The 15,335-nt window shown below is 47.5% G+C and overlaps 1 protein-coding gene and 1 pseudogene across 1 annotated transcript in view; one reads left to right on the forward strand and one right to left on the reverse strand.

Moving 5' to 3' along the window:
- The window catches only part of LOC132808471 (zinc finger protein 239-like), a 290,995-nt gene that overhangs the window by 70,028 nt on the left and 205,632 nt on the right, over nt 1-15,335 (forward strand). The gene's annotated exons all lie outside the window — the stretch shown is intronic.
- LOC132808491 (zinc finger protein 208-like) overlaps nt 9,348-15,335 on the reverse strand; it is a 163,923-nt pseudogene continuing 157,935 nt past the window's right edge.

The raw sequence follows: 15,335 nt of genomic DNA on the forward strand, positions 1-15,335 counted from the left end.
TAAATCTGTTTATTTGCAGAAATACCGTTAAAATGTCCATGTCCCGTTAAAATGCAGATTGCCCCCTTTAGATATGAGGCTGTTCCGTTAGATGTCGGAATATCTGTTTAAATGGAGCCGTGAGCTTTCCCAATGTAGACAGGGCTCCTCGAAACGTGGCAGTGTCCCCCCTGCAGCTGCAGAGCGAGACAGGAGAGTTTGTTTTTGTGAATGAGCAGTTGTAGCGCGAGGTGGCTGTTGCTTGGTGACGGTGAGGTTCCCCCGGCCCCGCCCATCCCCCCGTGCAGACGTCACGCGGGGGTGAAGGCGGTTGGGAGGAGAAGTCGCTCGAGCGGGGAAGCGGCGGCCGTTAGGAAAATGGCGCCGTGCGGCCCGGGGCAGACCCCCGTCACTGGTCACCGCCGCCTTCCTGGTGCAGCTGCTGTGTCACGGCCACACCGGCCGGCTGTACAGCAGGCAGGAGCCGGTGACCATTCTGGAGGCGGATGGGGTTAAGGACCTGCTTGGGAACTGGTCGGCCGCCTGGGTGGTGGAGTTCTACTGGTCGTGGGGCGGCTCCTGTGTCAACTATGGGGCCACCTGGAAGGTACTGGGCCCGGGAGGTGAAAGGTGAGGCAGGTTGTGGGGGGGACGGAGGGGAAGGAATGTGGGGCCTGTCCTGTCATAGTCACATTTTACACTCACTTTCCATCTGCTTTTACTGGCGCTTGTGCTGTTTACCCCTCACTGTTACTTGTGCAATTGCTGAGGGTAGTGTGTAGGAGGTTATGCACAGGCATGTATATGTTCTTATTCATTCAAGGGGCAGGACCTGTTGAGAATGGTTAGTAAAGTATGTGGTGAACTAAGCCTTGTTAACATGGAGATAGTTTGGTGTTTGGAAAAATATACTTTTTTATTAGATAGAGTCATAAAGATGTACAGCATGTGAACACACCCATTTGGTCCAACCTGCCCATGCCAACCAGATATCCTAAATTAATCTAGTCCCATTTGTCAGCACTTGGTTCATATCCCCCTCAACCCTTCCTATTCATATCCCCATCCAGATGCCTTTTAAATGCTGTAATTATACGAGCTCCACTACTTCCTCTCGCAGCTCATTCCATTTGTGCACCATCCACTGCATGGAAAAGTTGCCCCTTAGGTACCTTTAATATCTTTCTGCTCTCACCCTAAACCTATGCCCTCTAGTTGTGAACCTCACCCCTACTCTGGGGAAAAGAAATTAAAAAAAAGTTGAGCAGCCAGACAAAAGCTATAAAATGTTGAGCCACATGGGGAAAAAGAACTGTGGCTCTACCCTTTATTTCTCCTCTTGGCATTTGAACATTTAACATCTGTCAATAACACCAGCATCGCCACAGAGCACATTCTGTCTGCTCCTCGATGTGGACAACAGCACGCCTGCTCGCTGGTGTCACCAGTACATTGTCCATGCTCCTCGCTGTCGGCAGAAAAGGAGACATCGCTTATCTCTGTTCCTAAAGGTCTTCCCTTTATTCTTAAAGCTGTGTCCTCTGGTCCTAGTCTCTCCTACTAATGGAAACATCTTCCCAATGTCATTGCACTGTGGGGATGAAGCCCTAATCTGTCCAGTAATTTCTGGTGGGTGAGACTAGGCCTCAAGGTTAGAGGGAGTAGCTTTCAAACAGAGATGAGGAGGAACTGCTTTTCCCAGAGGGTCGTGAATCTATGGAATAGTCTAGATTAGAGTGGTGCTGGAAAAGCACAGCAGGTCAGGCAGCATCCGGAGAGCAGGAAAATTGACGTTTCGGGCAAAAGCCCTTCATCAAAATCTCAGGAATCCTTTGGCCAAGGAAGCAATAGAGGCAGCTTCATTAAGTATATTCAAGACACAGTTGGGTGGGATTTGGCCTGGTTGGTGAATTAAGGGGTTCCTTGTGACAGTGCAGGGAGGAGGAGATGAAACGATGGATAGATCAGCCATGATCTTAATGAATAACGGAGCAGGCTCACTTCTAGCAACTGGAGTGAATCCAGGGAGGGAGCAGACTTTGCAACCTCAGGTATGTGTCTTGGTTACCCGGGTGAGGAGAGACAGAAGGACAGGCTGGACTGTTTTCCGTAGCTTGCCAGAGTCTGAGGAGTGACCTTTATACACTTTTATATCATCATGAGGGGCATGGATAGGGTAAATAGATGTGGTATTTTCCTTTGGATGGGGCAGTCCAGAACTAGAGGGTAATAGGTTTAGGATCGAGTGTGGAGCTGCTGCAAGTCAGGCAGCATCCAAGGAGCAGGAAAATTGACATTTCGGGGAAAGGCCCTTCATCAGGGAAGTGTGTGTGTGTGAATTTGTGTATAAGACTATGCGTGGGAGAGTCTGTATTTGCACGAGTGCCTGCTTGATAAAGTGAGAATGTGATGGAGTATGAGCCTACGAGAGGGTGAGAGTTTTGAGGCGGTGGTGTATGTGTATGTCTGAGAGAGAGCGTGTGTGTATGAGAGAGGTATGGATATCAGTGGATCAGCTTTGGCTTGGAGGGCTGAAGAGCCTGTTCCTGGGTTGTAAATTTTTTGTTCTCCATTGAGGTTGTACAGGATGTTGGTGAGGCCATTTATTTTTGGAGTACTGAGTACAGCTCTGGTTGCCCTATAATAGGAAGAATACTATTAGAGCCCGGACCAACGAGGAGCACTGGAACACCGGAAGGAGTCTGGTCCTCCTGCCATTCAGAGCAGCCCTATTGTCTGAATCCGAGACATCGATTTTCCTGCTCCTTGGATGCTGCCTGACCTGCTGCGCTTTTCCAGCGCAGCTTCAATCTTGACCCATGAGCTTCTGAAACTGCTGCTGCTCCTCCCTCTTTGAATGAAGATTGAGATTCATCCAAGACTGTAATTTCCTTCCTCTGTCCAACAGCACTCTCTTCTCTCACTCCCTTTTCTATTTCTTTTATTTTCATGCTGGGATCCAATTGTTGACTTGCAGCAACTGAAAAGAAAGGGAATGAATCCAGAAAGAGGACAGACTCTGGAAAAGCTGGTCCAGGTCTGTGCCTCAAACACCTGGCATGTGCAGTACCACAGGGTGAAGTTATAGTCTTTGCTGTGAAAAAAAAAGCAGAAATGAGGTGTATTGTTTAAATGGTGATATATTGGGAAGTGGAGAAAGTGAGGACTGCTAATGCTGGAGATCAGACTCAAAAGGTGTGGCACTGGAAAAGCACAGCAAGTCAGGCAGCATCCAAGGAATAGGAAAATTGATGTATTGGGCACAAGCCCATCATCTGGAATGATGTGGCTTAGGGTGAGAGGGGAAAGATATAAAAGAGACCTAAGGGGCAACCTTTTCACGCAGAGGGTGGTACGTGGATGGAATGAGCTGCCAGAGGAAGTGGTGGAGGCTGGTACCCATTATAATATTTAACAAGCATCTGGATGGGTACATGAAGAGGCAGCATTTCGAGGGATATGGGCCAAATGCTGGCAAATGGGAATAGATTGATTTCGGATATATGGTTTGTATGGATGAGTTGGGCAGAAGGGTCTGTTTCTGTGGTGTCTGACTCTAGTTGTCTTCGGTGAAAGCAGAAGAGTGGTTGTGAAGACAGGACTTTCAGAGCAGCTTTCAAAGATGTTTTGCCCTTACTGGGACCGGAAGAAGTTACAATGAAATATTTCATTTGGGAGACAGCAAGCAACTAAGTGAGTTCATCTGGGATTTTGGTGGAAACTGGGAATTTGTTGCACTGTGGGGATGAAGGATGTACATTCTGTCTCTCTCGCCACTCCACCCTCTGACCCCTGTCCAGTCCATCACCCCATTCTCTCGCCATTGATTCTCTCTCTCACCCCCTCTGCCCACCCGCCCACCGCCCATCTGTTCCCTCCCCCAGCACCTTTGCTTCTTGTCCTTTCTCTTCCCACCAATTGCCCCTGTCCATTCTCTCTATCTTCCCACACTCTGCAGTCCCCCCTTTCGGTCTCTGCTCAGACTCTGGACCGCGCGCTCTGTCCATCACCCACGTCAGCCCCTGTCCATTCCTCCAACCAGCCACAGTACCCCCAATCCATTCCACCTCTCCCCCCCCCCCCCCCCCCCCCCGCCCACCTACACTGCCTCTTGTCAATTTCCTCCGGCCACCAGCAGTGCTCCCTGTCCATTCCACACCGGCCACCCGCAGTGCCCCGTCCACTCCCCAACCCCCCCCCCCCCCCAATATCCCTGTCCAATCCAATCCCCCCCCTGCCCAGTCCCCCTCGCCATCCACAGCACCGGCTATCCAACCCACACTGCCACCCATAGCACCCCCTGTCCATTCCCCCCCCCCCCCCATCCATTCAACCCGCCAGCCACAAGTCCCCCATCCATTCCCCCTGCCACCCAGAGCACCCCCTGTCCATCCCCCCTGACAGCCTCAGTGCCCCTGTCCATTCCCCACTGCACTCCCATCCATTCCCCCATGGACTATAACCTGGTGTTGCGATTTTTAACCATATTCAGAAACACCTGAAAGCACATACTTTTTTTTAAAAAAGAGCTGCTGAAATCTTTCTGAAACTTTCATTGAAGTCTGCACAGTTAGGCTACAGCTCAGGACAAGCTATAAGGGGTGAATGGCCTATACTTAGTCTCGAGAAATTGGTTCCAACTATGTAGAAATAGAGTTGTAAAGCACGTACACAAAGACTTTCAGTCCAGGCTGACTAGATATCCTAATTTAATCTAGTGACCCATTTGTAAGCATTTGGCCCATATCCTTCTAAACCCTTCCTTTTCATATGCCCATCCAGGTGCCTTTTAAATGCTGTAATTGTACCAGCCTCCACCACTTCCTCCGGCAGCTCATTCCAAACACACACCACCCTCTGTGTGAAAGAGTTGCCCCTTAGCTCCCTCATAAATCTTTTCCCCCTCATCCTAAATCTATACCCTCAAGTTCTGGACTTGCTCCCACTACCCTGGGGAAAAGGCATTAAAAAAGTTGAACAGCCAGACAGAATGCAAAAGAAATAAAATCTTAAGCCACAGGAAAAAATGTGATTCTATCCTTTTTTTTCCGATTTGCATTTGGACGCTTAAAAACGTCAGTAATAACGGCATCTCCACAGAGCATACTGCGCATGCTCCTCGGTGTCAGTAAGGCACAACGCATATTTGCCGGTGTCAGCAAATCACTGCGCATGCTTCTTGCTGTCTGCCGAAAAGGCGCGCGACCTACTTTTGACGAACCAATAGAATGCCAAGGAGGTCCAGAAGGAGACTGGTCCTCCTGCCAATCAGAGCCCCCCATGTTGTCTGAATGCGAAAGGTGCTCCATGAGTTTCTGAACCTACTGCTGATTCTCTGCCTCTGAATGAAGATTCACCTTCACGCCTTCAACTTCCTTCCTCTATCCAATTTCTGTGAGTGCGGCGCTCTCTTTTGCCACTGCCGTTTTCCATTTATTTTTAATGCTGGGCTCATGGGCCGTGGGTTTTACTCCCACAATCCAAAGATGTGCAGGTTGGGTGAATTGCCCAATTGGATGTGTAGGTTAGGTGCATTACTCAGGGGTAAATGTAGAGTAATAGGGGAATGGGTTGCTCTTCGGAGAGTTGGTTGGTCCGAAAGGCCTCTTCCCACACAGCAGGGATTCTATAAATTATTGACTTGTAGCAACTGAAAGGAAAGGGAGTGAATCCAGGCAGGTGTCAGACTCTGGAAAAGTTGGTCCAGATCTGTGTCTCAATTGGCAAAATAAACAGGCAGGAGGCTGGAAGAATATAGCAAGCCAGGCAGCATCAGGAAGTGAAGTCGACGTTTCGGGTGTACCCCTTCAGGACGGGGCGTGGGTGTAGGGGGAGCTGCAGAACAAGGGGATGCTGGGGACAGGATAGTGTAGTGGGGATAGGTGAAGACAGGTAGAGGATAAGACCTGGTTGATCAATGGGAGGAAGGAATCTGGTTGGCAGGGAGGGGGAGGAGCTGGGACAGGAGTTGGGGGATGGGAAGGGAGGTTATTTGAAATTGGAGCACTCATGTCAGAAAGGGATGGTGACTGGAAAGTCCGGTTGGCCGCTACAGACCCGGCTGTGATGCTCAGCGAACCATTTCCCAAGTTTACATTCGGTCTCTCCAATGTGGAGAAGACCACAATTGGCAAACACGTGGCAAGTGCAGTACCATCATATGAAGTGATAGCCTTTGCTGTGGGAAAAAAAGCAGAAAGGTGTGTTGTTTAAGTGGTGATGTATTGGGATGTGAAGAAAGTGAGAACTGGAGATCAGAGTCGGAAAGTCTGGCAAAGAAAAGCACAGCAGGTCAAGCATCCGAGCAGTAGGACAGTCAAAGTTTCAGGTATGAGCCCTTCATCAGGAATGATGCGTGGATGTTCAGAGGGGCATCAGCGTCCTTCTGTGCCAGTTGTCAGACAGGTGCAGCAGGCAATGAGCAAGGCAAGTGGTGTATTAGCAAGAGGAATTGAGTTCAGAGATGGGATGTCATCCTGCAGTTAGGGGGTCATTGAATAAATTCAAGGCTGAGTTAATCTGATTTTTGAACAAGAAAGAAATGGATGTTTATGGAGGAAGGCAAGAAAATGGTTTTATGCCCAGTTTAGAACAGTTCCAGAGTCAGACAACACAGAAACAGACCCTTCAGTCCAACTAAACCGTGCTGACTGTGTTCACAAACTAAACTAGTCCCACCTGTGTGTATTTGGCCCATATCCCTCTGAACCTTTCCTATTCACGTACTTATCCAAATGTCTTTTAAACCTTGTTCCTGTACCTACATCCACCACCGTGTCTGGACATTGATTCCACACACAAACTACTCTCAAAAAGAAAGGCGCTACTCCAGTCTTTTGAAAATCTTTCTCCACTCACCTTCCTCATTTGCTCCCTAATCTTGAAACCCCCATCCTAGGGAAAGGACACCTGCGGTTCACCTCATCTACCCTCCATGATTTTATGAACTTCTTTTAAGGTCACATCTCAACCTCATGTGTTCCAGTGAAAAAGTCCCAGCCTCTCCACCCAGCTGTAGGTATATTCATATCCAGTTATGAATTGTTCAATGCTGGTGCAGACTCGAAAGACCGAATGGCCTGGCCTTGCTCCCAACTCTCTCACTCTGTGTCCAGAAGAGCAAGAGGCCCTAAGTCAGAGGAGCAGAAATTAGGCCATTCAGCCCATCAGATCTAATCACCCCATTCAATTTTGGCTGCTAGGTTTCTCAACCCCATTCTCCCCATAACCCTTGATCCCCGATACTCAAGAACCTATCTGTCTCAGTTTTAAATATCCCCAGTGACCTGGCCTCCACAGCCTTCTATGGAAATAGATTCCACAGATTCACTGCTCTCTAGCTGAAGAAGTTTCTCCTTTCTAAAAGGTTTTCCCTTCACTCTAAGGCTGTGCCCTCTGGTCTGAGTCTGTCCCACCAATGGAAACATCTTTGCAATGTCCGCTCTGTCCAGGCTGTTCAGGATTATATATGTTTCAACTAGATCCTCCCCCGAGTGTGGGCCTATTAATCAGCATGAACCAGACCCTTCAGGATGAGGTACAGCAGGGATTAGAGTCAGCAAAGTGAGAATGGAGGGAGAGTGTGTGGGATGGAGATTTTCAGCTTCTAGGGAATGAGAGAGAAAAGTGAGTTTGCTATAAATTCGAATTGATCGGATGGGCCAAAGAGTGGTAGATGGAATTTAATTTTGAGAAAAGTGAGTTGTTGCATTTTGGTCAAGCAATCCAGGCAGGACTGACACAGTTAAGGGGAGTGTTGCAAAACAAAGAGACATTGGAGTGCAGGTTCATAGTTCTCAGGTAGACTGGATAGTGAATGAGGCATTTGGTAGGATGGCCTTTATTGGTCAGAGCATTAAGTAGATGAGTTGGGAGGTCATGTTGTGGCTGTCCAGGATGTTGTTTAAGCCAATTTTGGAATACTGCGTTCAGTTCTGATCTCCCTACTGTGGAGTCAGACTGACATTTTCCTTAGAGAAAAGCTCTACATTTAAATGACATTTTTGAGAAGGTAATTTATAGATTAGGATGTAGAGGTTAGGGTGGATTGGCTGTGCTAATTATTGACTTCCATCAACCTATTCCATCCAGAGAAATTTCCTCTCTGCAAAGTGTGGTTCACGTTGGCAAATTCAATCTTCCTCCGGTCCTCAGGAACACACTATAATGCGCAATGTTCTCAATGCCTGTTTAACGTTCAGTGGGGAAACTACTTTCAGTCCAACAGTTAGACAGAATTCCTCCGAAATGTTTTTGGCAAATGCACTGCTCCCATGAGAGCTCGTGGGCCCACAGTTCAAATGCTTTTAACAGCTTTTTTTTTCTAATTTCCCTGCCTTCCCAGGATACAGAATTTCTCCCACCAGAAATTGTTTGCCCTGAAAAAAATCCAGCAAGAACATGATTATGGAGCTGTCAGTAAAAATGCTTCATATGGGTCACCCAAGGTTAGAAATGGAAGAACATCACTGTTCAAAGCTCCTGTTCGTTTGCCCTTTCAAAATTCCTTGAATTTAAAGTGTTCCATTATAGCATTTAATTATGATCCATTAAAAGCAGTATCCAGTCTCATCTGCTGAAAATGTGTTGCTGTTTAAAGCGCAGCAGGTCAGGCAGCATCCAAGGAACAGGAAATTCAACGTTTCGGGCACAAGCCCTTCTTCCTGTTCCTTGGATGCTTCCTGACCTTCTGCGCTTTAACCAGCAACACATTTTCAGCTCTGATCTCCAGCATCTGCAGACCTCACTTTTTACTCCTAGTCTCATCTGAGTGAGAAACTGACTCAAAAAGCGAAATAACTTTTCTGTCTGCTCTTTAGATGTGACATCCTCTCCCTCTCTCTGTTGATGCAACAGGGTTACCAGAGCTGGAAGTATCACTCTCGGAATACAATTGCTGATCGACAATTTACTTCAACTGCTTAACATAAGGATTTAAAAGCTGCTAGCCTGATCTCGCACAAAGCACAAAAAACAAACTGTTCACCTGTGCCTGTGCAGAGGAGAAATAGATCACAAAATAAGAACTGTTACCAGTCCCACAACTGTTACCAAAGTCCCAGCCTCTCCTTATAACTCAAACCCTCCAGTCTTGGCAACATCCTGGTAAATCTTTACTGAACCCTCTCGAATAGAATTCTCATACTCTGCACTCCTGAAACATTTACAATTTCTAACGATACTAGCTGCTCATTCACTGATCCAACTGATAAGCGACATTGGAAGCTTAGTGCAGGAGGCTGAAAGAAATGAGTAGCTTTAAAACACAAACCACTCGGAGCTCAAAGCCTTCAATGAGAGTCTGAGCTCAGCGTTAAGTTCACTTCACCTTTATTGTGACCCAACTTTGTGAAAGCTTCAAATCCCCCTCAGCAAAAAGGCAGAGAAAAAGTAGCTGCTTTTTAAACAGCTCAAGGTCAAGGCACACCCACTCACGCCTATACCCCCACCCAACCTCACTGTCTTTACTATTGGTCAGCACAGAGATGTCCCTTTCTAATTGGATCCTTGGTACAGCCATAACCCGGAGGAAGTATTGCCTCACTCAGCAATTTCAACCCATACCCTGTATAGAGCCATCTGCCGCAGCGGGATTCAAACCCGGGAGCCCCTGGAACTGGGTTGATAGTCCAATCGATAATGGCACTCAGCCGTCGCTCCTTCAATCCCCCTGCGATGGTACATGAACTCGCTGGTGCCTCCGGAGGTGGGAGGAGCGGGTGAAGGCCTTCCCACACTCGGGGCAGGGGAATGGCCTCTCGCCAGTGTGGACCCGCTGGTGGGTCAGCCTGTCGGAAGAATTGCTGAAGGCCTTCCCGCACTCGGGACAGCTGAAGGGTCTTTCCCCTGTGTGGACCCGCCAGTGAGTCAGCAGGGTGGAGGAATTGCTGAAAGTCTTCCCGCACTCAGTGCAGCTGAAGAGCCCCTCCCCAGTGTGGACCCGCTGGTGCCTGAGCAGGGCGGAGGAATTGCTGAAGGCTTTCCTGCACTCGGGACAGTTGAAGGGTCTCTCCCCTGTGTGGACGCGCTGGTGCCTCAGCAGAGAGGAGGAATTGCTGAAGGCCTTCCTGCACTCAGGACAGCTGAACGGCCTCTCCCCAGTGTGGGCCCGCTGGTGCCTCAGCAGAGAGGAGGAATTGCTGAAGGCCTTCCTGCACTCTGGGCAGCTGAAGGGCCTCTCCCCCGTGTGGACCCACTGGTGGTTTAGCAGTCCAGAGACCTGGGTAAAGGCCTTCCTGCACTCAGGGCAGCTGTACGGCCTCTCCCCAGTGTGGATCCGCTGGTGGGTCAGCAGGGTGGAGGAATGTCTGAAGGCCTTCCCACAGACAGGGCAGGTGAACGGCTTCTGCCCGGTGTGACTACGCTGGTGAATCTCCAGGGAAGATGGGAAAGGGAAGCCTTTCCCGCAGTCACCACACTTCCACGGTTTCTCCAAGAGGTGGGATTCCTCGGGTTTCTCCATGGCCGAAGTTTGGAGCCACTCCCTGCTGTGAATTCCTTTTTCCAGGCCGTATAGCTGTTTTAGGCTCCACACTCAGTGCACTGCAATGGTAGGGTCTGTCATACAGTCCCACTGATGCTGAAAACGTACTGAAACAGGAACCAAAAAGCTTTGCTCCTTCTCACAGAATCATAGTTGAAAACCGTTGCGGTCCCGATGGATTGCGTGACCGTCAGACATTGACGTCAAAGTGAGGACTGCAGATACTGAAGAGTCATTATCGAAAAGTGTGGCGCTGGAAAAGCACAGCAGGTGAGTCAACGTTACGGGCTTAAGCCCTTCATCTGTTGATTTTGAAACTTCCGTCCTCGGATTTTCAAATACAGTAGCGCCTCGACTTACGAACTTAATCCAAAAAGTTCGTGAACTGAATCAACTTTTCCCATTGTTTGGGAAGCGTAAGAATGGTTGGACGGCTGTTCACAGCGCACACGCCAAAGACGAACTGAATGAGATCATGCGGGGTCCGAGCGCTTTTGCGTTCAACAAGCGCGTAGCAAAGCAGAATAATGAAACCACGTGGTCGCACATGGGCTTTTTGCGTTTGTACCTTGAATTTTGTACGTACGTTGAAGCAAAGTTTTACGTACAATCCTGTTCGTAAACCGATTTGTACATGAACGTGGTCGTTCATACGTCGAGGCGCTACTGTGCTCTGTAAAAAAAGATATTACAAAGGTCATCACTGTCGGTGCAGGGTAGAAATTCTGAACAAGCAATTCTATTTTCTGTGCAATATTCTTTTCTTTTGTTATTCCACAAAATTGAAAGCACCATCCCACACTCTCTCCCCTCTGTCCTCACTCGGCCCTAACTAATTCTCCTGAAGGTGCTGATTCAAGATCTTACAGGGCAGAAAAGCAAAAACAGCAAGACTGCCATCTCTCTGAACTTTGAATACCTCCATCTGAAAAGCTAATATCTTTCACAACACTGGGATACTGCTGACAGTGAGCAGGTCTGATTTTGGGAAGCAAAAAGAAAGTGTCAATTCAGGGTGAACCTGCCTCGCAGCTTCTTGAGGAAGAACCAGACACAAAATGGTTAATGTCCCCGGAAGGTGGGAGCAAAATGAGATGTCAAGGCATTAACATTGACGCCTGAGTCATAGAGATATATAGCACGGAAACAGACCCTTCTGTCCAACACAACTGTACTGACCAGATATCCTAAATTGATCTAGTCCCATTTGCTGGCACGTGTCATCCCCACCCCCTGTCCTGAGACCTTGAGCCTCCAAGCTGACCCTCAAAGGTTTGGTTTGTCCCTCCATTCTTTCCCAGTTGTCTTTGTAGATTTTGAAAACTTTCCCAATTCTGAGTATAGGATTTGGGAAGTTATGTTGTAGCTGTACAGGACATTGGTTAGGCCACATTTGGAATATTGTGTGCAATTCTGGTTTCCTTACTATCGGTAAGACGTTATGAAACTTGAAAGGGTTCAGAAAAATTTACAAGGATGTTGCCCGGATGGAGGATTTGATCTATAGGGAGGCTAGGTCTGTTTTCCCTGGAGCGTTGGAGGCTAAGGCGTAACCTTATAGAGGTTTACAAAATCATGAAGGGCATGGATAAATAGCCATGGTCTTTTCCCTGCGGTGGGGTGGTCAGGGTCCAGAACCAGAGGGCATAGGTTTAGGGTGAGAGGGGAAAGATACAAAAGAGATCTGAGGGGCAATGTTTTCACACAGAGGGTGGTACGTGTTTGGAATGAGCTGCCAGAGGAAGTGGTGGAGGTTAGTACAATTGCAATATTTAAAAGGCATCTGGACTGGTAAATGAATGAGAAGGGTTTCGAGGGATACGGGCCATGTGCTGACTGGTGGGACCAGATTGGGTTGGGATGTCTGGGCGGCATGGATGAGTTGGACCAAAGGGTCTGTTTCCATGCTGTATATCTCTATGACTAGTTGGACTAAATGCTCTTTCTGTGCTGTATGACTCTGGAACTGTTCTGTACTGGTCTTAAAACCATGTTCTTGCCTTCCCCCACAAACATCCACTTCTTTGTTCAAAAATCAGATAACTCAACCTTGAATATATTCAATGACACGCTAACTGCAGGAAGACACCCCAGTTGTGAACTCAATTCCACATCCAAATACATCTCCATTTAAACAATGCACCTCCTTTCTGTTTTTCTTTGCCACAGCCAAGGCTATAACTTCATATTGTAGTACTGCATTTGCCCTGTGTTTGCCGATTGTGGTCCTCTCTATATCGGGGAGAGCGAGCGTAAACTTGGGGAACGGTTCACTGAGCATCACAGCTGGGTCCACAAAGCCGACCAGACCTCCCAGTCACCATCCATAACAATCCCCCTTTCTGACATGACCATCTTTGGCCTCCTCCATTGCCACAACGAACCTAACTGCAAATTGGAGGGACCACACCTCATCTTCCAGGCAGCCTACAGCCCGAAGGACTCAACGTTGAGTTTTTCAATTTCAAAAAAACCTCTCTCCTTGTTCTCTGCCAGCAACCAGATCGTACCCTCTACCTGTCTTAACCTATCCCCGCTTCACTCCCACCCCCTTTATCTGCAGCTTCTCCAGCCAGCCCCAGCCCCGAGGAAGGGTTACACCCAAAACGTCGACTTCTCCACTTCCTGCCTATCTATTTTGCAAATTGAGACGCAGACCTGGACCAGCATTTCCAGAGTCTGTCCCCTTCCGGATTCACTCTTTTCTTTCAGTTGCTGCAAGTCAACAACGAACCCCAGAATGAAAAAGAAATGGAATGGGAGCAAGAGAGTGCCGTACTCACATATCTGGGACAGAGGAAGGAATTCGCAGTCTGGGTAAAGCTCTATCTTTATTCAGAGAGAGAGAGAGTATTAGGAGTCACAGTTTGAGAAGCTCATGGTCCGACTTCCGCATTCAGACAATGTGCTGGCTCTGATTGGCAGGAGGACCAGTCTCCTTCCAGTCTTCCAATGTTGCCTATTGGTCAATCAAAAGAAGGTTTCGCGCCTTTTTTGCGTACAGCGATGAGCATGCTCAGTGTTTTGCGGACACTGGCCAGCATGCGCACTGGGTTGCTGACACTGGCAAACATGCGCAGTATGCTCTATGGGGATGTTGGTGTTTCTGACAGATTTTAAGTGTCCAAATGCCAACAGCGGAAAAAAGATAGAGCCACAATTTTTTTTTCCCTGCGGCACGATATTTTATTCCTTTAGCATTTTGTCTGGCTGCTCAACTTTTGTATGTCGTTTCCCCTTGTCGTGGGGGCAAGGCACCGAGACCAGAACTGGAGGGCAGAGGTGTAGGGTGAGAGGGGAAAGATTTCTGAGGGTCCTAAGGGGCAATCCTTTCGCACAGAGGGTGGTATGTATATGGAATGAACTGTCAGATTACATGGTGGGGGCTGGTACAATTACATTTAAAATGCATCTGGATGGGATATGAATAGGAAAGATTCAGAGACATAAGGGGCGACATACTGGCATCTGGTCGGCATAGACCGAAGAGTTTGTTTCCGTGCTGTACATCTGTGACTAGCACTCGGAGTATGGCTCCTTCATCAGGTGATTGTGGAGAATAAAATCATAAGGCACAGAATGGATGGAAAAACATTACAGTGCACTGAAATGTTATATTGAAAAACCCTGGATTGTTAAGTCCTTCATCTTTTAGTATGGGCTGCTCGTATCATTCATTTGTAAATCACAGAAATTCCTGAAAGACATTTTCTTGAGATAAGTTTCATAAGAAAAGGTGACATCTCAGCACTGAGAATGCACTAAAGGTGTGAAATCAGGGTCTGTCTGTATCACAATCTTGAGTCAGACTGGTTCTATTTCCAAAGTGGAATTTACAAAATATTACATGGATTGAACAGCCTGCAGGTTGTGCATTTTTTTGAGAAAAATAGAATGTCTCTACAAAACTAATTCTGCAAGTACAAATTCACCCCCATGGATGTGTGTGTGTGTGTGTGTGTGTGTGTGTGTGTGAGAATGAAGCAGAGAAAAGTCTATTTCATGCTGTATATCCCGATGTCTACTTGATAACAGATGCTTTAATTCTGTTGGTGTAAATATTGTTGTAAATCATAGCTGGGTATGAATAGTTAGATGTTAGGGAGAGAGAATGACTCAAGTTGGGCACTGTAAGAATCGTGGGAGAGCCCTAGTACTGGTTTACTACTTCATGAACAAACATTAAGCACAAGCATTTATTTATTTCTAATTTTGTTCTGTTTTGCTTGTTTGATTTCCGCTAGGACTACACTCTGTGTCTGGATGGTTGACAGCTGGGGTGGGGGCTTGGGTCTTGATTGACTGAATGTTTTATTGTCCAGAAGGTGTAGGGTGGGGGTCAAAGTTTCAGCAGAAGTCCAGCAGACCAGAACAGAACAATATTTACCCTGTGGGTACAGGGACATCAGAGGACAGAGAAATCAGGACCTGAAATCTGAGCTGACACCAGACTTCCCTGTGATCAGTGCTTTGATGAGCAGCGTCAACCCTCTACCTTCACCTAGCTTCCATTTGACTTTCACCTCGATATTCAGGATCCAATCCTTGTCATCTTGAAGCCATGCCTCTGTAAGGAGTCTCAGATCATAATTATTCTCTTCAATGTGTGCAGTCAATTTTGTTACAATGCACCACACTTTCAGAAACATCGTTTTTAGTTTCAAGTTTTGTGATCTTCAGATCCAGTTTTGATTGCTGGTACATTTACTCACCTTGTCCCTTTCTATCATTCTCTGATGTTCATTTTCCACATCACTACATTGCTCACTGGCCTTGATTTGGATTGGCCATGCTAAATTGCCCATAGTGCGCAGGGATGTGCAGGTTAGGTTGGTTAGCATGGGAAAGGCAGGGTTACAGTTTCATAGTAAAA

Source organism: Hemiscyllium ocellatum (assembly GCF_020745735.1).
Source record: "Hemiscyllium ocellatum isolate sHemOce1 chromosome 27 unlocalized genomic scaffold, sHemOce1.pat.X.cur. SUPER_27_unloc_6, whole genome shotgun sequence".
Classification (NCBI taxonomy): domain Eukaryota; kingdom Metazoa; phylum Chordata; class Chondrichthyes; order Orectolobiformes; family Hemiscylliidae; genus Hemiscyllium; species Hemiscyllium ocellatum.